We start from the raw sequence: 20,630 nt of genomic DNA, 5'->3' as shown, positions 1-20,630 counted from the left end.
CATAAGAATCGTGTACGGTCGTATTGGTTGCGTTGTGACTCGAAGCTCGCTCTCAGACGCTATCCCGAATGCTCCGTTACCGCCCTGAGCCGGTTTGTCCCTCCTTAGAACAACCTGGTGGTCCATCAGTTACCTGAAGACGACCATATTGACGCCCAGATTAACGCGGACGTCCGATCTACACGAGTCCTTGAGTTACATGAATCCCAACCTCATACCGTCCATCGATTCTAGCTTCCAAAGGGCTGGATTACAGGGGAACGCCACAACTCCCAGCTGCAAAGTTACCTCGAATAAAACAATTCAAACTTTGAAAGGATAAGAACATTGAAGTTAAAATCACTATCTGAAGTGTAAAGACTGACATAAGAATCCTGTACGGTCGTATTGGTTGCGTTGTGACTCGAAGCTCGCTCTCAGACGTTATCCCGTCACTGCCGAATGCGGGAACCTTTGCCTGCTGCGTTACCGCCCTGAGCCGGTTTGTCCATCCTTAGAACAACCTGGTGGTCCATCAGTTACCTGAAGACGACCATATTGACACCCAGCTTAACGCGGACGTCCGATCTACACGAGTCCATGAGTCACAGGAATCCCAACCTCATACCATCCATCGATTCTAGCTTCCAAAGGGCTGGATTACAGGAGCTCGCCACAACTCCCAGCTGCAAAGTTATCTCGAATAAAATATTTCGAACTTTGCAAGGATAAGAACATTGAAGTTAAAATCACTATCTGAAGTGTAAAGACTGACATAAGAATCGTGTACGGTCGCATTGGTTGCGTTGTGACTCGAAGCTCGCTCTCAGACGTTATCCCGTCACTGCCGAATGCGGTAACTTTTGCCTGCTGCGTTACCGCCCTGAGCCGGTTTGTCCCTCCTTAGAACAACCTGGTGGTCCATCAGTTACCTGAAGACAACCATATTGACACCCAGCTTAACGCGGACGTCCGATCTACACGAGTCCATGAGTCACAGGAATCCCAACCTCATACCAGCCATCGATTCTAGCTTCCAAAGGGCTGGATTACAGGGGAACGCCACAACTCCCAGCTGCAAAGTTACCTCGAATAAAACAATTGAAACTTTGAAAGGATAACAACATTGAAGTTAAAATCACTATCTGAAGTGTAAAGACTGACATAAGAATCGTGTACGGTCGTATTGGTTGCGTTGTGACTCGAAGCTCGCTCTCAGACGTTATCCCGTCACTGCCGAATGCGGGAACTTTTGCCTGCTGCGTTACCGCCCTGAGCCGGTTTGTCCCTCCTTAGAACAACCTGGTGGTCCATCAGTTACCTGAAGACGACCATATTGTCACCCATCTTATCGCGGACGTCCGATCTACAGGAGTCCTTGAGTTACAGGAATGCCAACCTCATACCGTCCATCGATTCTAGCTTCCAAAGGGCTGGATTACAGGAGAACGCCACAACTCCCAGCTGCAAAGTTACCTCGAATAAAACAATTCAAACTTTGCAAGGATAACAACATTGAAGTTAAAATCACTATCTGAAGTGAAAGACTGACATAAGCATCGTGTACGGTCGTATTGGTTGCGTTGTGACTCGAAGTTCGCTCTCAGACGTTATCCCGTCACTGCCTGCTGCGTTACCGCCCTGAGCCGTTTTGTCCCACCTTAGAACAACCTGGTGGTCCATCAGTTACCTGAAGACGACCATATTGACACCCAGCTTAACGCGGACGTCCGATCTACACGAGTCCATGAGTCACAGGAATCCCAACCTCATACCATCCATCGATTCTAGCTTCCAAAGGGCTGGATTACAGGAGCTCGCCACAACTCCCAGCTGCAAAGTTACCTCGAATAAAACAATTCAAACTTTGCAAGGGTAACAACATTGAAGTTAAAATGTTTATCTGAAGTGTAAAGGCTGACATAAGAATCGTGTACGGTCGTATTGGTTGCGTTGTGACTCGAAGCTCGCTCTCAGACGTTAGCCCCTCACTGCCGAATGCGGGAACTTTTGCCTGCTGCGTTACCGCCCTGAGCCGTTTTGTCCCTCCTTAGAACAACCTGGTGATCCATCAGTTACCTGAAGACGATCATATTGACACCCAGCTTAACGCGAACGTCCGATCTACACGAGTCCATGAGTCACAGGAATCCCAACCTCATACCATCCATCGATTCTAGCTTCCAAAGGGCTGGATTACAGGAGCTCGCCACAACTCCCAGCTGCAAAGTTATCTCGAATAAAATATTTCAAACTTTGCAAGGATAAGAACATTGAAGTTAAAATCACTATCTGAAGTGTAAAGACTGACAAAAGAATCGTGTACGGTCGCATTGGTTGCGTTGTGACTCGAAGCTCGCTCTCAGACGTTATCCCGTCACTGCCGAATGCTGTAACTTTTGCCTGCTGCGTTACCGCCCTGAGCCGGTTTGTCCCTCCTTAGAACAACCTGGTGGTCCATCAGTTACCTAAAGACGACCATATTGACACCCAGCTTATCGCGTACGTCCCATCTACAGAAGTCCTTGAGTTACAGGAATCCCAACCTCATACCGTCCATCGATTCTAGCTTCCAAAGGGCTGGATTACAGGGGAACGCCACAACTCCCAGCTGCAAAGTTACCTCGAATAAAACAATTCAAACTTTGAAAGGATAACAACATTGAAGTTAAAATCACTATCTGAAGTGTAAAGACTGACATAAGAATCGTGTACGGTCGTATTGGTTGCGTTGTGACTCGAAGCTCGCTCTCAGACGTTATCCCGTCACTGCCGAATGCGGGAACTTTTGCCTGCTGCGTTACCGCCCTGAGCCGGTTTGTCCCTCCTTAGAACAACCTGGTGGTCCATCAGTTACCTGAAGACGACCATATTGACACCCATCTTATCGCGGACGTCCGATCTACAGGAGTCCTTGAGTTACAGGAATGCCAACCTCATACCGTCCATCGATTCTAGCTTCCAAAGGGCTGGATTACAGGAGAACGCCACAACTCCCAGCTGCAAAGTTACCTCGAATAAAACAATTCAAACTTTGCAAGGATAACAACATTGAAGTTAAAATCACTATCTGAAGTGTAAAGACTGACATAAGCATCGTGTACGGTCGTATTGGTTGCGTTGTGACTCGAAGTTCGCTCTCAGACGTTATCCCGTCACTGCCTGCTGCGTTACCGCCCTGAGCCGTTTTGTCCCACCTTAGAACAACCTGGTGGTCCATCAGTTACCTGAAGACGACCATATTGACACCCAGCTTAACGCGGACGTCCGATCTACACGAGTCCATGAGTCACAGGAATCCCAACCTCATACCATCCATCGATTCTAGCTTCCAAAGGGCTGGATTACAGGAGCTCGCCACAACTCCCAGCTGCAAAGTTATCTCGAATAAAACATTTCAAACTTTGCAAGGATAAGAACATTGAAGTTAAAATCACTATCTGAAGTGTAAAGACTGACATAAGAATCGTGTACGGTCGTATTGGTTGCTTTGTGACTCGAAGCTCGCTCTCAGACGTTATCCCGTCACTGCCGAATGCGGGAACTTTTGCCTGCTGCGTTACCGCCCTGAGCCGTTTTGTCCCTCCTTAGAACAACCTGGTGATCCATCAGTTACCTGAAGACGATCATATTGACACCCAGCTTAACGCGAACGTCCGATCTACACGAGTCCATGAGTCACAGGAATCCCAACCTCATACCATCCATCGATTCTAGCTTCCAAAGGGCTGGATTACAGGAGCTCGCCACAACTCCCAGCTGCAAAGTTATCTCGAATAAAACATTTCAACTTTGCAAGGATAAGAACATTGAAGTTAAAATCACTATCTGAAGTGTAAAGACTGACATAAGAATCGTGTACGGTCGTATTGGTTGCTTTGTGACTCGAAGCTCGCTCTCAGACGTTATCCCGTCACTGCCGAATGCGGGAACTTTTGCCTGCTGCGTTACCGCCCTGAGCCGTTTTGTCCCACCTTAGAACAACCTGGTGGTCCATGAGCTACCTGAAGACGACCATATTGACACCCAGCTTATCGTGGACGTCCGATCTACAGGAGTCCTTGAGTTACAGGAATACCAACCTCATACCGTCCATCGATTCTAGCTCCCAAAGGGCTGGATTACAGGAGCTCGCCACAACTCCCAGCTGCAAAGTTATCTCGAATAAAATATTTCAAACTTTGCAAGGATAAACACATTGAAGTTAAAATCACTATCTGAAGTGTAAAGACTGACATAAGAATCGTGTACGGTCGTATTGGTTGCGTTGTGACTCGAAGCTCGCTCTCAGACGCTATCCCGAATGCTCCGTTACCGCCCTGAGCCGGTTTGTCCCTCCTTAGAACAACCTGGTGGTCCATCAGTTACCTGAAGACGACCATATTGACGCCCAGATTAACGCGGACGTCCGATCTACACGAGTCCTTGAGTTACAGGAATCCCAACCTCATACCGTCCATCGATTCTAGCTTCCAAAGGGCTGGATTACAGGGGAACGCCACAACTCCCAGCTGCAAAGTTACCTCGAATAAAACAATTCAACTTTGAAAGGATAAGAACATTGAAGTTAAAATCACTATCTGAAGTGTAAAGACTGACATAAGAATCGTGTACGGTCGTATTGGTTGCGTTGTGACTCGAATCTCGCTCTCAGACGTTATCCCGTCACTGCCGAATGCGGGAACTTTTGCCTGCTGCGTTACCGCCCTGAGCCGGTTTGTCCATCCTTAGAACAACCTGGTGGTCCATCAGTTACCTGAAGACGACCATATTGACACCCAGCTTAACGCGGACGTCCGATCTACACGAGTCCATGAGTCACAGGAATCCCAACCTCATACCATCCATCGATTCTAGCTTCCAAAGGGCTGGATTACAGGAGCTCGCCACAACTCCCAGCTGCAAAGTTATCTCGAATAAAATATTTCAAACTTTGCAAGGATAAGAACATTGAAGTTAAAATCACTATCTGAAGTGTAAAGACTGACAAAAGAATCGTGTACGGTCGTATTGGTTGCGTTGTGACTCGAAGCTCGCTCTCAGACGTTAGCCCCTCACTGCCGAATGCGGGAACTTTTGCCTGCTGCGTTACCGCCCTGAGCCGTTTTGTCCCTCCTTAGAACAACCTGGTGATCCATCAGTTACCTGAAGACGATCATATTGACACCCAGCTTAACGCGAACGTCCGATCTACACGAGTCCATGAGTCACAGGAATCCCAACCTCATACCATCCATCGATTCTAGCTTCCAAAGGGCTGGATTACAGGAGCTCGCCACAACTCCCAGCTGCAAAGTTATCTCGAATAAAACATTTCAAACTTTGCAAGGATAAGAACATTGAAGTTAAAATCACTATCTGAAGTGTAAAGACTGACATAAGAATCGTGTACGGTCGTATTGGTTGCTTTGTGACTCGAAGCTCGCTCTCAGACGTTATCCCGTCACTGCCGAATGCGGGAACTTTTGCCTGCTGCGTTACCGCCCTGAGCCGTTTTGTCCCACCTTAGAACAACCTGGTGGTCCATGAGCTACCTGAAGACGACCATATTGACACCCAGCTTATCGTGGACGTCCGATCTACAGGAGTCCTTGAGTTACAGGAATACCAACCTCATACCGTCCATCGATTCTAGCTCCCAAAGGGCTGGATTACAGGAGCTCGCCACAACTCCCAGCTGCAAAGTTATCTCGAATAAAATATTTCAAACTTTGCAAGGATAACAACATTGAAGTTAAAATCACTATCTGAAGTGTAAAGACTGACATAAGAATCGTGTACGGTCGTATTGGTTGCGTTGTGACTCGAAGCTCGCTCTCAGACGCTATCCCGAATGCTCCGTTACCGCCCTGAGCCGGTTTGTCCCTCCTTAGAACAACCTGGTGGTCCATCAGTTACCTGAAGACGACCATATTGACGCCCAGATTAACACGGACGTCCGATCTACACGAGTCCTTGAGTTACAGGAATCCCAACCTCATACCGTCCATCGATTCTAGCTTCCAAAGGGCTGGATTACAGGGGAACGCCACAACTCCCAGCTGCAAAGTTACCTCGAATAAAACAATTCAAACTTTGAAAGGATAAGAACATTGAAGTTAAAATCACTATCTGAAGTGTAAAGACTGACATAAGAATCGTGTACGGTCGTATTGGTTGCGTTGTGACTCGAATCTCGCTCTCAGACGTTATCCCGTCACTGCCGAATGCGGGAACTTTTGCCTGCTGCGTTACCGCCCTGAGCCGGTTTGTCCATCCTTAGAACAACGTGGTGGTCCATCAGTTACCTGAAGACGACCATATTGACACCCAGCTTAACGCGGACGTCCGATCTACACGAGTCCATGAGTCACAGGAATCCCAACCTCATACCATCCATCGATTCTAGCTTCCAAAGGGCTGGATTACAGGAGCTCGCCACAACTCCCAGCTGCAAAGTTATCTCGAATAAAATATTTCAAACTTTGCAAGGATAAGAACATTGAAGTTAAAATCACTATCTGAAGTGTAAAGACTGACATAAGAATCGTGTACGGTCGTATTGGTTGCTTTGTGACTCGAAGCTCGCTCTCAGACGTTATCCCGTCACTGCCGAATGCGGGAACTTTTGCCTGCTGCGTTACCGCCCTGAGCCGTTTTGTCCCACCTTAGAACAACCTGGTGGTCCATGAGCTACCTGAAGACGACCATATTGACACCCAGCTTATCGTGGACGTCCGATCTACAGGAGTCCTTGAGTTACAGGAATACCAACCTCATACCGTCCATCGATTCTAGCTCCCAAAGGGCTGGATTACAGGAGCTCGCCACAACTCCCAGCTGCAAAGTTATCTCGAATAAAATATTTCAAACTTTGCAAGGATAACAACATTGAAGTTAAAATCACTATCTGAAGTGTAAAGACTGACATAAGAATCGTGTACGGTCGTATTGGTTGCGTTGTGACTCGAAGCTCGCTCTCAGACGCTATCCCGAATGCTCCGTTACCGCCCTGAGCCGGTTTGTCCCTCCTTAGAACAACCTGGTGGTCCATCAGTTACCTGAAGACGACCATATTGACGCCCAGATTAACACGGACGTCCGATCTACACGAGTCCTTGAGTTACAGGAATCCCAACCTCATACCGTCCATCGATTCTAGCTTCCAAAGGGCTGGATTACAGGGGAACGCCACAACTCCCAGCTGCAAAGTTACCTCGAATAAAACAATTCAAACTTTGAAAGGATAAGAACATTGAAGTTAAAATCACTATCTGAAGTGTAAAGACTGACATAAGAATCGTGTACGGTCGTATTGGTTGCGTTGTGACTCGAATCTCGCTCTCAGACGTTATCCCGTCACTGCCGAATGCGGGAACTTTTGCCTGCTGCGTTACCGCCCTGAGCCGTTTTGTCCCACCTTAGAACAACCTGGTGGTCCATGAGCTACCTGAAGACGACCATATTGACACCCAGCTTATCGTGGACGTCCGATCTACAGGAGTCCTTGAGTTACAGGAATACCAACCTCATACCGTCCATCGATTCTAGCTCCCAAAGGGCTGGATTACAGGAGCTCGCCACAACTCCCAGCTGCAAAGTTATCTCGAATAAAATATTTCAAACTTTGCAAGGATAACAACATTGAAGTTAAAATCACTATCTGAAGTGTAAAGACTGACATAAGAATCGTGTACGGTCGTATTGGTTGCGTTGTGACTCGAAGCTCGCTCTCAGACGCTATCCCGAATGCTCCGTTACCGCCCTGAGCCGGTTTGTCCCTCCTTAGAACAACCTGGTGGTCCATCAGTTACCTGAAGACGACCATATTGACGCCCAGATTAACACGGACGTCCGATCTACACGAGTCCTTGAGTTACAGGAATCCCAACCTCATACCGTCCATCGATTCTAGCTTCCAAAGGGCTGGATTACAGGGGAACGCCACAACTCCCAGCTGCAAAGTTACCTCGAATAAAACAATTCAAACTTTGAAAGGATAAGAACATTGAAGTTAAAATCACTATCTGAAGTGTAAAGACTGACATAAGAATCGTGTACGGTCGTATTGGTTGCGTTGTGACTCGAATCTCGCTCTCAGACGTTATCCCGTCACTGCCGAATGCGGGAACTTTTGCCTGCTGCGTTACCGCCCTGAGCCGTTTTGTCCCACCTTAGAACAACCTGGTGGTCCATGAGCTACCTGAAGACGACCATATTGACACCCAGCTTATCGTGGACGTCCGATCTACAGGAGTCCTTGAGTTACAGGAATACCAACCTCATACCGTCCATCGATTCTAGCTCCCAAAGGGCTGGATTTCAGGAGCTCGCCACAACTCCCAGCTGCAAAGTTATCTCGAATAAAATATTTCAAACTTTGCAAGGATAAGAACATTGAAGTTAAAATCACTATCTGAAGTGTAAAGACTGACAAAAGAATCGTGTACGGTCGTATTGGTTGCGTTGTGACTCGAAGCTCGCTCTCAGACGTTAGCCCCTCACTGCCGAATGCGGGAACTTTTGCCTGCTGCGTTACCGCCCTGAGCCGTTTTGTCCCTCCTTAGAACAACCTGGTGATCCATCAGTTACCTGAAGACGATCATATTGACACCCAGCTTAACGCGAACGTCCGATCTACACGAGTCCATGAGTCACAGGAATCCCAACCTCATACCATCCATCGATTATAGCTTCCAAAGGGCTGGATTACAGGAGCTCGCCACAACTCCCAGCTGCAAAGTTATCTCGAATAAAACATTTCAAACTTTGCAAGGATAAGAACATTGAAGTTAAAATCACTATCTGAAGTGTAAAGACTGACATAAGAATCGTGTACGGTCGTATTGGTTGCTTTGTGACTCGAAGCTCGCTCTCAGACGTTATCCCGTCACTGCCGAATGCGGGAACTTTTGCCTGCTGCGTTACCGCCCTGAGCCGTTTTGTCCCACCTTAGAACAACCTGGTGGTCCATGAGCTACCTGAAGACGACCATATTGACACCCAGCTTATCGTGGACGTCCGATCTACAGGAGTCCTTGAGTTACAGGAATACCAACCTCATACCGTCCATCGATTCTAGCTCCCAAAGGGCTGGATTACAGGAGCTCGCCACAACTCCCAGCTGCAAAGTTATCTCGAATAAAATATTTCAAACTTTGCAAGGATAACAACATTGAAGTTAAAATCACTATCTGAAGTGTAAAGACTGACATAAGAATCGTGTACGGTCGTATTGGTTGCGTTGTGACTCGAAGCTCGCTCTCAGACGCTATCCCGAATGCTCCGTTACCGCCCTGAGCCGGTTTGTCCCTCCTTAGAACAACCTGGTGGTCCATCAGTTACCTGAAGACGACCATATTGACGCCCAGATTAACACGGACGTCCGATCTACACGAGTCCTTGAGTTACAGGAATCCCAACCTCATACCGTCCATCGATTCTAGCTTCCAAAGGGCTGGATTACAGGGGAACGCCACAACTCCCAGCTGCAAAGTTACCTCGAATAAAACAATTCAAACTTTGAAAGGATAAGAACATTGAAGTTAAAATCACTATCTGAAGTGTAAAGACTGACATAAGAATCGTGTACGGTCGTATTGGTTGCGTTGTGACTCGAATCTCGCTCTCAGACGTTATCCCGTCACTGCCGAATGCGGGAACTTTTGCCTGCTGCGTTACCGCCCTGAGCCGGTTTGTCCATCCTTAGAACAACGTGGTGGTCCATCAGTTACCTGAAGACGACCATATTGACACCCAGCTTAACGCGGACGTCCGATCTACACGAGTCCATGAGTCACAGGAATCCCAACCTCATACCATCCATCGATTCTAGCTTCCAAAGGGCTGGATTACAGGAGCTCGCCACAACTCCCAGCTGCAAAGTTATCTCGAATAAAATATTTCAAACTTTGCAAGGATAAGAACATTGAAGTTAAAATCACTATCTGAAGTGTAAAGACTGACATAAGAATCGTGTACGGTCGCATTGGTTGCGTTGTGACTCGAAGCTCGCTCTCAGACGTTATCCCGTCACTGCCGAATGCGGTAACTTTTGCCTGCTGCGTTACCGCCCTGAGCCGGTTTGTCCCTCCTTAGAACAACCTGGTGATCCATCAGTTACCTGAAGACAACCATATTGACACCCAGCTTAACGCGGACGTCCGATCTACACGAGTCCATGAGTCACAGGAATCCCAACCTCATACCAGCCATCGATTCTAGCTTCCAAAGGGCTGGATTACAGGAGCTCGCCACAACTCCCAGCTGCAAAGTTATCTCGAATAAAATATTTCAAACTTTGCAAGGATAAGAACATTGAAGTTAAAATCACTATCTGAAGTGTAAAGACTGACATAAGAATCGTGTACGGTCGTATTGGTTGCGTTGTGACTCGAAGCTCGCTCTCAGACGTTATCCCGTCACTGCCGAATGCGGGAACTTTTGCCTGCTGCGTTACCGTCCTGAGCCGGTTTGTCCCTCCTTAGAACAACCTGGTGGTCCATCAGTTACCTGAAGACGACCATATTGACACCCATCTTATCGCGGACGTCCGATCTACAGGAGTCCTTGAGTTACAGGAATGCCAACCTCATACCGTCCATCGATTCTAGCTTCCAAAGGGCTGGATTACAGGAGAACGCCACAACTCCCAGCTGCAAAGTTACCTCGAATAAAACAATTCAAACTTTGCAAGGATAACAACATTGAAGTTAAAATCACTATCTGAAGTGTAAAGACTGACATAAGCATCGTGTACGGTCGTATTGGTTGCGTTGTGACTCGAAGTTCGCTCTCAGACGTTATCCCGTCACTGCCTGCTGCGTTACCGCCCTGAGCCGTTTTGTCCCACCTTAGAACAACCTGGTGGTCCATCAGTTACCTGAAGACGACCATATTGACACCCAGCTTAACGCGGACGTCCGATCTACACGAGTCCATGAGTCACAGGAATCCCAACCTCATACCATCCATCGATTATAGCTTCCAAAGGGCTGGATTACAGGAGCTCGCCACAACTCCCAGCTGCAAAGTTACCTCGAATAAAACATTTCAAACTTTGCAAGGATAAGAACATTGAAGTTAAAATCACTATCTGAAGTGTAAAGACTGACATAAGAATCGTGTACGGTCGTATTGGTTGCTTTGTGACTCGAAGCTCGCTCTCAGACGTTATCCCGTCACTGCCGAATGCGGGAACTTTTGCCTGCTGCGTTACCGCCCTGAGCCGTTTTGTCCCACCTTAGAACAACCTGGTGGTCCATGAGCTACCTGAAGACGACCATATTGACACCCAGCTTATCGTGGACGTCCGATCTACAGGAGTCCTTGAGTTACAGGAATACCAACCTCATACCGTCCATCGATTCTAGCTCCCAAAGGGCTGGATTACAGGAGCTCGCCACAACTCCCAGCTGCAAAGTTATCTCGAATAAAATATTTCAAACTTTGCAAGGATAACAACATTGAAGTTAAAATCACTATCTGAAGTGTAAAGACTGACATAAGAATCGTGTACGGTCGTATTGGTTGCGTTGTGACTCGAAGCTCGCTCTCAGACGCTATCCCGAATGCTCCGTTACCGCCCTGAGCCGGTTTGTCCCTCCTTAGAACAACCTGGTGGTCCATCAGTTACCTGAAGACGACCATATTGACGCCCAGATTAACACGGACGTCCGATCTACACGAGTCCTTGAGTTACAGGAATCCCAACCTCATACCGTCCATCGATTCTAGCTTCCAAAGGGCTGGATTACAGGGGAACGCCACAACTCCCAGCTGCAAAGTTACCTCGAATAAAACAATTCAAACTTTGAAAGGATAAGAACATTGAAGTTAAAATCACTATCTGAAGTGTAAAGACTGACATAAGAATCGTGTACGGTCGTATTGGTTGCGTTGTGACTCGAATCTCGCTCTCAGACGTTATCCCGTCACTGCCGAATGCGGGAACTTTTGCCTGCTGCGTTACCGCCCTGAGCCGGTTTGTCCATCCTTAGAACAACGTGGTGGTCCATCAGTTACCTGAAGACGACCATATTGACACCCAGCTTAACGCGGACGTCCGATCTACACGAGTCCATGAGTCACAGGAATCCCAACCTCATACCATCCATCGATTCTAGCTTCCAAAGGGCTGGATTACAGGAGCTCGCCACAACTCCCAGCTGCAAAGTTATCTCGAATAAAATATTTCAAACTTTGCAAGGATAAGAACATTGAAGTTAAAATCACTATCTGAAGTGTAAAGACTGACATAAGAATCGTGTACGGTCGCATTGGTTGCGTTGTGACTCGAAGCTCGCTCTCAGACGTTATCCCGTCACTGCCGAATGCGGTAACTTTTGCCTGCTGCGTTACCGCCCTGAGCCGGTTTGTCCCTCCTTAGAACAACCTGGTGATCCATCAGTTACCTGAAGACAACCATATTGACACCCAGCTTAACGCGGACGTCCGATCTACACGAGTCCATGAGTCACAGGAATCCCAACCTCATACCAGCCATCGATTCTAGCTTCCAAAGGGCTGGATTACAGGAGCTCGCCACAACTCCCAGCTGCAAAGTTATCTCGAATAAAATATTTCAAACTTTGCAAGGATAAGAACATTGAAGTTAAAATCACTATCTGAAGTGTAAAGACTGACATAAGAATCGTGTACGGTCGTATTGGTTGCGTTGTGACTCGAAGCTCGCTCTCAGACGTTATCCCGTCACTGCCGAATGCGGGAACTTTTGCCTGCTGCGTTACCGTCCTGAGCCGGTTTGTCCCTCCTTAGAACAACCTGATGGTCCATCAGTTACCTGAAGACGACCATATTGACACCCATCTTATCGCGGACGTCCGATCTACAGGAGTCCTTGAGTTACAGGAATGCCAACCTCATACCGTCCATCGATTCTAGCTTCCAAAGGGCTGGATTACAGGAGAACGCCACAACTCCCAGCTGCAAAGTTACCTCGAATAAAACAATTCAAACTTTGCAAGGATAACAACATTGAAGTTAAAATCACTATCTGAAGTGTAAAGACTGACATAAGCATCGTGTACGGTCGTATTGGTTGCGTTGTGACTCGAAGTTCGCTCTCAGACGTTATCCCGTCACTGCCTGCTGCGTTACCGCCCTGAGCCGTTTTGTCCCACCTTAGAACAACCTGGTGGTCCATCAGTTACCTGAAGACGACCATATTGACACCCAGCTTAACGCGGACGTCCGATCTACACGAGTCCATGAGTCACAGGAATCCCAACCTCATACCATCCATCGATTCTAGCTTCCAAAGGGCTGGATTACAGGAGCTCGCCACAACTCCCAGCTGCAAAGTTACCTCGAATAAAACAATTCAAACTTTGCAAGGGTAACAACATTGAAGTTAAAATGTTTATCTGAAGTGTAAAGGCTGACATAAGAATCGTGTACGGTCGTATTGGTTGCGTTGTGACTCGAAGCTCGCTCTCAGACGTTATCCCGTCACTGCCGAATGCGGGAACTTTTGCCTGCTGCGTTACCGCCCTGAGCCGTTTTGTCCCTCCTTAGAACAACCTGGTGATCCATCAGTTACCTGAAGACGATCATATTGACACCCAGCTTAACGCGAACGTCCGATCTACACGAGTCCATGAGTCACAGGAATCCCAACCTCATACCATCCATCGATTCTAGCTTCCAAAGGGCTGGATTACAGGAGCTCGCCACAACTCCCAGCTGCAAAGTTATCTCGAATAAAACATTTCAAACTTTGCAAGGATAAGAACATTGAAGTTAAAATCACTATCTGAAGTGTAAAGACTGACATAAGAATCGTGTACGGTCGTATTGGTTGCGTTGTGACTCGAAGCTCGCTCTCAGACGTTATCCCGTCACTGCCGAATGCGGGAACTTTTGCCTGCTGCGTTACCGCCCTGAGCCGGTTTGTCCCTCCTTAGAACAACCTGGTGGTCCATCAGTTACCTGAAGACGACCATATTGACACCCATCTTATCGCGGACGTCCGATCTACAGGAGTCCTTGAGTTACAGGAATGCCAACCTCATACCGTCCATCGATTCTAGCTTCCAAAGTGCTGGATTACAGGGGAACGCCACAACTCCCAGCTGCAAAGTTACCTCGAATAAAACAATTCAAACTTTGAAAGGATAACAACATTGAAGTTAAAATCACTATCTGAAGTGTAAAGACTGACATAAGAATCGTGTACGGTCGTATTGGTTGCGTTGTGACTCGAAGCTCGCTCTCAGACGTTATCCCGTCACTGCCGAATGCGGGAACTTTTGCCTGCTGAGTTACCGCCCTGAGCCGGTTTGTCCCTCCTTAGAACAACCTGGTGGTCCATCAGTTACCTGAAGACGACCATATTGACACCCAGCTTAACGCGGACGTCCGATCTACACGAGTCCTTGAGTTACAGGAATCCCAACCTCATACCGTCCATCGATTCTAGCTTCCAAAGGGCTGGATTACAGGGGAACGCCACAACTCCCAGCTGCAAAGTTACCTCGAATAAAACAATTCAAACTTTGAAAGGATAAGAACATTGAAGTTAAAATCACTATCTGAAGTGTAAAGACTGACATAAGAATCGTGTACGGTCGTATTGGTTGCGTTGTGACTCGAAGCTCGCTCTCAGACGTTATCCCGTCACTGCCGAATGCGGGAACTTTTGCCTGCTGCGTTACCGCCCTGAGCCGGTTTGTCCATCCTTAGAACAACCTGGTGGTCCATCAGTTACCTGAAGACGACCATATTGACACCCAGCTTAACGCGGACGTCCGATCTACACGAGTCCATGAGTCACAGGAATCCCAACCTCATACCATCCATCGATTCTAGCTTCCAAAGGGCTGGATTACAGGAGCTCGCCACAACTCTAAGCTGGAAAGTTATCTCGAATAAAATATTTCAAACTTTGCAAGGATAAGAACATTGAAGTTAAAATCACTATCTGAAGTGTAAAGACTGACATAAGAATCGTGTACGGTCGCATTGGTTGCGTTGTGACTCGAAGCTCGCTCTCAGACGTTATCCCGTCACTGCCGAATGCGGTAACTTTTGCCTGCTGCGTTACCGCCCTGAGCCGGTTTGTCCCTCCTTAGAACAACCTGGTGATCCATCAGTTACCTGAAGACAACCATATTGACACCCAGCTTAAAGCGGACGTCCGATCTACACGAGTCCATGAGTCACAGGAATCCCAACCTCATACCAGCCATCGATTCTAGCTTCCAAAGGGCTGGATTACAGGAGCTCGCCACAACTCCCAGCTGCAAAGTTATCTCGAATAAAATATTTCAAACTTTGCAAGGATAAGAACATTGAAGTTAAAATCACTATCTGAAGTGTAAAGACTGACAAAAGAATCGTGTACGGTCGCATTGGTTGCGTTGTGACTCGAAGCTCGCTCTCAGACGTTATCCCGTCACTGCCGAATGCTGTAACTTTTGCCTGCTGCGTTACCGCCCTGAGCCGGTTTGTCCCTCCTTAGAACAACCTGGTGGTCCATCAGTTACCTAAAGACGACCATATTGACACCCAGCTTATCGCGTACGTCCCATCTACAGAAGTCCTTGAGTTACAGGAATCCCAACCTCATACCGTCCATCGATTCTAGCTTCCAAAGGGCTGGATTACAGGGGAACGCCACAACTCCCAGCTGCAAAGTTACCTCGAATAAAACAATTCAAACTTTGAAAGGATAACAACATTGAAGTTAAAATCACTATCTGAAGTGTAAAGACTGACAAAAGAATAGTGTACGGTCGTATTGGTTGCGTTGTGACTCGAAGCTCGCTCTCAGACGTTATCCCGTCACTGCCGAATGCGGGAACTTTTGCCTGCTGCGTTACCGCCCTGAGCCGGTTTGTCCCTCCTTAGAACAACCTGGTGGTCCATCAGTTACCTGAAGACGACCATATTGACACCCATCTTATCGCGGACGTCCGATCTACAGGAGTCCTTGAGTTACAGGAATGCCAACCTCATACCGTCCATCGATTCTAGCTTCCAAAGGGCTGGATTACAGGAGAACGCCACAACTCCCAGCTGCAAAGTTACCTCGAATAAAACAATTCAAACTTTGCAAGGATAACAACATTGAAGTTAAAATCACTATCTGAAGTGTAAAGACTGACATAAGAATCGTGTACGGTCGTATTGGTTGCGTTGTGACTCGAAGCTCGCTCTCAGACGCTATCCCGAATGCTCCGTTACCGCCCTGAGCCGGTTTGTCCCTCCTTAGAACAACCTGGTGGTCCATCAGTTACCTGAAGACGACCATATTGACGCCCAGATTAACGCGGACGTCCGATCTACACGAGTCCTTGAGTTACAGGAATCCCAACCTCATACCGTCCATCGATTCTAGCTTCCAAAGGGCTGGATTACAGGGGAACGCCACAACTCCCAGCTGCAAAGTTACCTCGAATAAAACAATTCAAACTTTGAAAGGATAAGAACATTGAAGTTAAAATCACTATCTGAAGTGTAAAGACTGACATAAGAATCGTGTACGGTCGTATTGGTTGCGTTGTGACTCGAAGCTCGCTCTCAGACGTTATCCCGTCACTGCCGAATGCGGGAACTTTTGCCTGCTGCGTTACCGCCCTGAGCCGGTTTGTCCATCCTTAGAACAACCTGGTGGTCCATCAGTTACCTGAAGACGACCATATTGACACCCAGCTTAACGCGGACGTCCGATCTACACGAGTCCATGAGTCACAGGAATCCCAACCTCATACCATCCATCGATTCTAGCTTCCAAAGGGCTGGATTACAGGAGCTCGCCACAACTCTAAGCTGGAAAGTTATCTCGAATAAAATATTTCAAACTTTGCAAGGATAAGAACATTGAAGTTAAAATCACTATCTGAAGTGTAAAGACTGACATAAGAATCGTGTACGGTCGCATTGGTTGCGTTGTGACTCGAAGCTCGCTCTCAGACGTTATCCCGTCACTGCCGAATGCGGTAACTTTTGCCTGCTGCGTTACCGCCCTGAGCCGGTTTGTCCCTCCTTAGAACAACCTGGTGATCCATCAGTTACCTGAAGACAACCATATTGACACCCAGCTTAACGCGGACGTCCGATCTACACGAGTCCATGAGTCACAGGAATCCCAACCTCATACCAGCCATCGATTCTAGCTTCCAAAGGGCTGGATTACAGGAGCTCGCCACAACTCCCAGCTGCAAAGTTATCTCGAATAAAATATTTCAAACTTTGCAAGGATAAGAACATTGAAGTTAAAATCACTATCTGAAGTGTAAAGACTGACAAAAGAATCGTGTACGGTCGCATTGGTTGCGTTGTGACTCGAAGCTCGCTCTCAGACGTTATCCCGTCACTGCCGAATGCTGTAACTTTTGCCTGCTGCGTTACCGCCCTGAGCCGGTTTGTCCCTCCTTAGAACAACCTGGTGGTCCATCAGTTACCTAAAGACGACCATATTGACACCCAGCTTATCGCGTACGTCCCATCTACAGAAGTCCTTGAGTTACAGGAATCCCAACCTCATACCGTCCATCGATTCTAGCTTCCAAAGGGCTGGATTACAGGGGAACGCCACAACTCCCAGCTGCAAAGTTACCTCGAATAAAACAATTCAAACTTTGAAAGGATAACAACATTGAAGTTAAAATCACTATCTGAAGTGTAAAGACTGACAAAAGAATAGTGTACGGTCGTATTGGTTGCGTTGTGACTCGAAGCTCGCTCTCAGACGTTATCCCGTCACTGCCGAATGCGGGAACTTTTGCCTGCTGCGTTACCGCCCTGAGCCGGTTTGTCCCTCCTTAGAACAACCTGGTGGTCCATCAGTTACCTGAAGACGACCATATTGACACCCATCTTATCGCGGACGTCCGATCTACAGGAGTCCTTGAGTTACAGGAATGCCAACCTCATACCGTCCATCGATTCTAGCTTCCAAAGGGCTGGATTACAGGAGAACGCCACAACTCCCAGCTGCAAAGTTACCTCGAATAAAACAATTCAAACTTTGCAAGGATAACAACATTGAAGTTAAAATCACTATCTGAAGTGTAAAGACTGACATAAGCATCGTGTACGGTCGTATTGGTTGCGTTGTGACTCGAAGTTCGCTCTCAGACGTTATCCCGTCACTGCCTGCTGCGTTACCGCCCTGAGCCGTTTTGTCCCACCTTAGAACAACCTGGTGGTCCATCAGTTACCTGAAGACGACCATATTGACACCCAGCTTAACGCGGACGTCCGATCTACACGAGTCCATGAGTCACAGGAATCCCAACCTCATACCATCCATCGATTCTAGCTTCCAAAGGGCTGGATTACAGGAGCTCGCCACAACTCCCAGCTGCAAAGTTACCTCGAATAAAACAATTCAAACTTTGCAAGGGTAACAACATTGAAGTTAAAATGTTTATCTGAAGTGTAAAGGCTGACATAAGAATCGTGTACGGTCGTATTGGTTGCGTTGTGACTCGAAGCTCGCTCTCAGACGTTATCCCGTCACTGCCGAATGCGGGAACTTTTGCCTGCTGCGTTACCGCCCTGAGCCGTTTTGTCCCTCCTTAGAACAACCTGGTGATCCATCAGTTACCTGAAGACGATCATATTGACACCCAGCTTAACGCGAACGTCCGATCTACACGAGTCCATGAGTCACAGGAATCCCAACCTCATACCATCCATCGATTCTAGCTTCCAAAGGGCTGGATTACAGGAGCTCGCCACAACTCCCAGCTGCAAAGTTATCTCGAATAAAACATTTCAAACTTTGCAAGGATAAGAACATTGAAGTTAAAATCACTATCTGAAGTGTAAAGACTGACATAAGAATTGTGTACGGTCGTATTGGTTGCGTTGTGACTCGAAGCTCGCTCTCAGACGTTATCCCGTCACTGCCGAATGCGGGAACTTTTGCCTGCTGCGTTACCGCCCTGAGCCGGTTTGTCCCTCCTTAGAACAACCTGGTGGTCCATCAGTTACCTGAAGACGACCATATTGACACCCATCTTATCGCGGACGTCCGATCTACAGGAGTCCTTGAGTTACAGGAATGCCAACCTCATACCGTCCATCGATTCTACCTTCCAAAGTGCTGGATTACAGGGGAACGCCACAACTCCCAGCTGCAAAGTTACCTCGAATAAAACAATTCAAACTTTGAAAGGATAACAACATTGAAGTTAAAATCACTATCTGAAGTGTAAAGACTGACATAAGAATCTTGTACGGTCGTATTGGTTGCGTTGTGACTCGAAGCTCGCTCTCAGACGTTATCCCGAATGCTGCGTTACCGCCCTGAGCCGGTTTGTCCCTCCTTAGAACAACCTGGTGGTCCATCAGTTACCTGAAGACGACCATATTGACGCCCAGCTTAACGCGGACGTCCGATCTTCACGAGTCCTTGAGTTATAGGAATCCCATCCTCATACCGTCCATCGATTCTAGCTTCCAAAGGGCTGGATTACAGGAGAACGCCACAACTCCCAGCTGCAAAGTTACCTCGAATAAAACAATTCAAACTTTGCAAGGATAACAACATTGAAGTTAAAATCACTATCTGAAGTGTAAAGACTGACATAAGAATCGTGTACGGTCGTATTGGTTGCGTTGTGACTCGAAGTTCGCTCTCAGACGTTATCCCGTCACTGCCTGCTGCGTTACCGCCCTGAGCCGTTTTGTCCCACCTTAGAACAACCTGGTGGTCCATCAGTTACCTGAAGACGACCATATTGACACCCAGCTTAACGCGGACGTCCGATCTACACGAGTCCATGAGTCACAGGAATCCCAACCTCATACCATCCATCGATTCTAGCTTCCAAAGGGCTGGATTACAGGAGCTCGCCACAACTCCCAGCTGCAAAGTTACCTCGAATAAAACAATTCAAACTTTGCAAGGGTAACAACATTGAAGTTAAAATGTTTATCTGAAGTGTAAAGGCTGACATAAGAATCGTGTACGGTCGTATTGGTTGCGTTGTCACTCGAAGCTCGCTCTCAGACGTTATCCCGTCACTGCCGAATGCGGGAACTTTTGCCTGCTGCGTTACCGCCCTGAGCCGGTTTGTCCCTCCTTAGAACAACCTGGTGGTCCATCAGTTACCTGAAGACGACCATGTAGACACCCAGCTTAACGCGGACGTCCGATCTACACGAGTCCATGAGTCACAGGAATCCCAAGCTCATACCATCCATCGATTCTAGCTTCCAAAGGGCTGGATTACAGGAGCTCGCCACATCTCACTGCTGCAAAGTTACCTCGAATAAAACAATTCAAACTTTGAAAGGATAACAACATTGAAGTTAAAATCACTATCTGAAGTGTAAAGACTGACATAAGAATCGTGTACGGTCGTATTGGTTGCGTTGTGACTCGAAGCTCGCTCTCAGACGTTATCCCGTCACTGCCGAATGCGGGAACTTTTGCCTGCTGCGTTACCGCCCTGAGCCGTTTTGTCCCTCCTTAGAACAACCTGGTGGTCCATCAGTTACCTGAAGACGACCATATTGACACCCAGTTTAACGCCGACGTCCGATCTGTTATAATAATAAGTCGACATAAAACTTAAAAACAGTATCTTTATTACTTTGACATAAGCTCGTTAAATTAACATTGAGAATGACTACATCGCTCGAGTATCTGATCCTGACTGTCGTCTCCCCGATCTACCTAGCCTGACTGTCGCTTT

The 20,630-nt window shown here is 47.4% G+C and overlaps 38 non-coding genes and 16 pseudogenes across 38 annotated transcripts; all 54 read right to left on the bottom strand.

Annotated features, from left to right (window-relative positions):
• Positions 1-2: 2 nt before the first annotated feature.
• LOC149606557 (signal recognition particle RNA) lies at positions 3-277 on the bottom strand (annotated as a pseudogene).
• A 90-nt stretch (positions 278-367) lies between these two features.
• On the bottom strand, positions 368-666 carry LOC149606556 (signal recognition particle RNA). Its single transcript, XR_016377403.1, has one exon.
• Positions 667-756: 90 nt separating this feature from the next.
• On the bottom strand, positions 757-1,055 carry LOC149606555 (signal recognition particle RNA). The gene has a single exon (XR_016377524.1).
• A 90-nt stretch (positions 1,056-1,145) lies between these two features.
• LOC149606554 (signal recognition particle RNA) lies at positions 1,146-1,444 on the bottom strand. The gene has a single exon (XR_016377692.1).
• An 88-nt stretch (positions 1,445-1,532) lies between these two features.
• On the bottom strand, positions 1,533-1,813 carry LOC149606553 (signal recognition particle RNA; annotated as a pseudogene).
• A 90-nt stretch (positions 1,814-1,903) lies between these two features.
• On the bottom strand, positions 1,904-2,202 carry LOC149606552 (signal recognition particle RNA). Its single transcript, XR_016377554.1, has one exon.
• Positions 2,203-2,291: 89 nt separating this feature from the next.
• On the bottom strand, positions 2,292-2,591 carry LOC149606551 (signal recognition particle RNA). Its single transcript, XR_016377177.1, has one exon.
• A 90-nt stretch (positions 2,592-2,681) lies between these two features.
• On the bottom strand, positions 2,682-2,980 carry LOC149606550 (signal recognition particle RNA). Its single transcript, XR_016377613.1, has one exon.
• A 90-nt stretch (positions 2,981-3,070) lies between these two features.
• Positions 3,071-3,350, bottom strand: LOC149606549 (signal recognition particle RNA; annotated as a pseudogene).
• A 90-nt stretch (positions 3,351-3,440) lies between these two features.
• LOC149606548 (signal recognition particle RNA) lies at positions 3,441-3,739 on the bottom strand. Its single transcript, XR_016377528.1, has one exon.
• An 89-nt stretch (positions 3,740-3,828) lies between these two features.
• Positions 3,829-4,127, bottom strand: LOC149606547 (signal recognition particle RNA). Its single transcript, XR_016377633.1, has one exon.
• A 90-nt stretch (positions 4,128-4,217) lies between these two features.
• Positions 4,218-4,491, bottom strand: LOC149606546 (signal recognition particle RNA; annotated as a pseudogene).
• Positions 4,492-4,580: 89 nt separating this feature from the next.
• LOC149606545 (signal recognition particle RNA) lies at positions 4,581-4,879 on the bottom strand. Its single transcript, XR_016377362.1, has one exon.
• An 89-nt stretch (positions 4,880-4,968) lies between these two features.
• On the bottom strand, positions 4,969-5,268 carry LOC149606544 (signal recognition particle RNA). Its single transcript, XR_016377488.1, has one exon.
• Positions 5,269-5,358: 90 nt separating this feature from the next.
• LOC149606543 (signal recognition particle RNA) lies at positions 5,359-5,657 on the bottom strand. Its single transcript, XR_016377632.1, has one exon.
• A 90-nt stretch (positions 5,658-5,747) lies between these two features.
• On the bottom strand, positions 5,748-6,021 carry LOC149606542 (signal recognition particle RNA; annotated as a pseudogene).
• Positions 6,022-6,111: 90 nt separating this feature from the next.
• Positions 6,112-6,410, bottom strand: LOC149606541 (signal recognition particle RNA). The gene has a single exon (XR_016377470.1).
• A 90-nt stretch (positions 6,411-6,500) lies between these two features.
• LOC149606540 (signal recognition particle RNA) lies at positions 6,501-6,799 on the bottom strand. Its single transcript, XR_016377631.1, has one exon.
• A 90-nt stretch (positions 6,800-6,889) lies between these two features.
• On the bottom strand, positions 6,890-7,163 carry LOC149606539 (signal recognition particle RNA; annotated as a pseudogene).
• Positions 7,164-7,253: 90 nt separating this feature from the next.
• Positions 7,254-7,552, bottom strand: LOC149606538 (signal recognition particle RNA). The gene has a single exon (XR_016377112.1).
• Positions 7,553-7,642: 90 nt separating this feature from the next.
• On the bottom strand, positions 7,643-7,916 carry LOC149606537 (signal recognition particle RNA; annotated as a pseudogene).
• Positions 7,917-8,006: 90 nt separating this feature from the next.
• On the bottom strand, positions 8,007-8,305 carry LOC149606536 (signal recognition particle RNA). The gene has a single exon (XR_016377133.1).
• Positions 8,306-8,394: 89 nt separating this feature from the next.
• Positions 8,395-8,694, bottom strand: LOC149606535 (signal recognition particle RNA). The gene has a single exon (XR_016377616.1).
• A 90-nt stretch (positions 8,695-8,784) lies between these two features.
• Positions 8,785-9,083, bottom strand: LOC149606534 (signal recognition particle RNA). Its single transcript, XR_016377630.1, has one exon.
• Positions 9,084-9,173: 90 nt separating this feature from the next.
• LOC149606533 (signal recognition particle RNA) lies at positions 9,174-9,447 on the bottom strand (annotated as a pseudogene).
• Positions 9,448-9,537: 90 nt separating this feature from the next.
• Positions 9,538-9,836, bottom strand: LOC149606532 (signal recognition particle RNA). The gene has a single exon (XR_016377469.1).
• A 90-nt stretch (positions 9,837-9,926) lies between these two features.
• On the bottom strand, positions 9,927-10,225 carry LOC149606531 (signal recognition particle RNA). The gene has a single exon (XR_016377383.1).
• Positions 10,226-10,315: 90 nt separating this feature from the next.
• LOC149606530 (signal recognition particle RNA) lies at positions 10,316-10,614 on the bottom strand. Its single transcript, XR_016377667.1, has one exon.
• Positions 10,615-10,704: 90 nt separating this feature from the next.
• On the bottom strand, positions 10,705-10,984 carry LOC149606529 (signal recognition particle RNA; annotated as a pseudogene).
• Positions 10,985-11,074: 90 nt separating this feature from the next.
• Positions 11,075-11,373, bottom strand: LOC149606528 (signal recognition particle RNA). The gene has a single exon (XR_016377629.1).
• A 90-nt stretch (positions 11,374-11,463) lies between these two features.
• LOC149606527 (signal recognition particle RNA) lies at positions 11,464-11,737 on the bottom strand (annotated as a pseudogene).
• Positions 11,738-11,827: 90 nt separating this feature from the next.
• Positions 11,828-12,126, bottom strand: LOC149606526 (signal recognition particle RNA). Its single transcript, XR_016377468.1, has one exon.
• Positions 12,127-12,216: 90 nt separating this feature from the next.
• On the bottom strand, positions 12,217-12,515 carry LOC149606525 (signal recognition particle RNA). The gene has a single exon (XR_016377382.1).
• A 90-nt stretch (positions 12,516-12,605) lies between these two features.
• LOC149606524 (signal recognition particle RNA) lies at positions 12,606-12,904 on the bottom strand. The gene has a single exon (XR_016377691.1).
• An 89-nt stretch (positions 12,905-12,993) lies between these two features.
• LOC149606523 (signal recognition particle RNA) lies at positions 12,994-13,274 on the bottom strand (annotated as a pseudogene).
• A 90-nt stretch (positions 13,275-13,364) lies between these two features.
• On the bottom strand, positions 13,365-13,663 carry LOC149606522 (signal recognition particle RNA). Its single transcript, XR_016377369.1, has one exon.
• A 90-nt stretch (positions 13,664-13,753) lies between these two features.
• Positions 13,754-14,052, bottom strand: LOC149606521 (signal recognition particle RNA). Its single transcript, XR_016377652.1, has one exon.
• An 89-nt stretch (positions 14,053-14,141) lies between these two features.
• Positions 14,142-14,441, bottom strand: LOC149606520 (signal recognition particle RNA). The gene has a single exon (XR_016377363.1).
• Positions 14,442-14,530: 89 nt separating this feature from the next.
• Positions 14,531-14,830, bottom strand: LOC149606519 (signal recognition particle RNA). The gene has a single exon (XR_016377501.1).
• Positions 14,831-14,920: 90 nt separating this feature from the next.
• On the bottom strand, positions 14,921-15,219 carry LOC149606518 (signal recognition particle RNA). Its single transcript, XR_016377522.1, has one exon.
• Positions 15,220-15,308: 89 nt separating this feature from the next.
• On the bottom strand, positions 15,309-15,608 carry LOC149606517 (signal recognition particle RNA). The gene has a single exon (XR_016377175.1).
• An 89-nt stretch (positions 15,609-15,697) lies between these two features.
• LOC149606516 (signal recognition particle RNA) lies at positions 15,698-15,997 on the bottom strand. Its single transcript, XR_016377619.1, has one exon.
• An 89-nt stretch (positions 15,998-16,086) lies between these two features.
• LOC149606515 (signal recognition particle RNA) lies at positions 16,087-16,361 on the bottom strand (annotated as a pseudogene).
• An 89-nt stretch (positions 16,362-16,450) lies between these two features.
• LOC149606514 (signal recognition particle RNA) lies at positions 16,451-16,750 on the bottom strand. Its single transcript, XR_016377499.1, has one exon.
• An 89-nt stretch (positions 16,751-16,839) lies between these two features.
• Positions 16,840-17,139, bottom strand: LOC149606513 (signal recognition particle RNA). The gene has a single exon (XR_016377351.1).
• Positions 17,140-17,228: 89 nt separating this feature from the next.
• Positions 17,229-17,528, bottom strand: LOC149606512 (signal recognition particle RNA). The gene has a single exon (XR_016377174.1).
• An 89-nt stretch (positions 17,529-17,617) lies between these two features.
• Positions 17,618-17,917, bottom strand: LOC149606511 (signal recognition particle RNA). Its single transcript, XR_016377618.1, has one exon.
• Positions 17,918-18,006: 89 nt separating this feature from the next.
• Positions 18,007-18,287, bottom strand: LOC149606510 (signal recognition particle RNA; annotated as a pseudogene).
• Positions 18,288-18,376: 89 nt separating this feature from the next.
• LOC149606509 (signal recognition particle RNA) lies at positions 18,377-18,676 on the bottom strand. Its single transcript, XR_016377335.1, has one exon.
• An 89-nt stretch (positions 18,677-18,765) lies between these two features.
• Positions 18,766-19,065, bottom strand: LOC149606508 (signal recognition particle RNA). The gene has a single exon (XR_016377127.1).
• Positions 19,066-19,154: 89 nt separating this feature from the next.
• Positions 19,155-19,429, bottom strand: LOC149606507 (signal recognition particle RNA; annotated as a pseudogene).
• An 89-nt stretch (positions 19,430-19,518) lies between these two features.
• LOC149606506 (signal recognition particle RNA) lies at positions 19,519-19,799 on the bottom strand (annotated as a pseudogene).
• An 89-nt stretch (positions 19,800-19,888) lies between these two features.
• LOC149606505 (signal recognition particle RNA) lies at positions 19,889-20,188 on the bottom strand. Its single transcript, XR_016377644.1, has one exon.
• A 138-nt stretch (positions 20,189-20,326) lies between these two features.
• LOC149606504 (signal recognition particle RNA) lies at positions 20,327-20,481 on the bottom strand (annotated as a pseudogene).
• Positions 20,482-20,630: the final 149 nt, after the last annotated feature.

The sequence above is a fragment of the Phalangium opilio genome, unplaced genomic scaffold, assembly GCF_054372755.1.
Source record: "Phalangium opilio isolate 3A_F unplaced genomic scaffold, DU_Popi_V2 ptg000352l_1, whole genome shotgun sequence".
In the NCBI taxonomy this organism is placed as follows: Eukaryota; Metazoa; Arthropoda; class Arachnida; order Opiliones; family Phalangiidae; genus Phalangium; species Phalangium opilio.
Note: the sequence above shows the minus strand (reverse complement) of the source record. Positions and strands in the feature narration are given on the sequence as shown.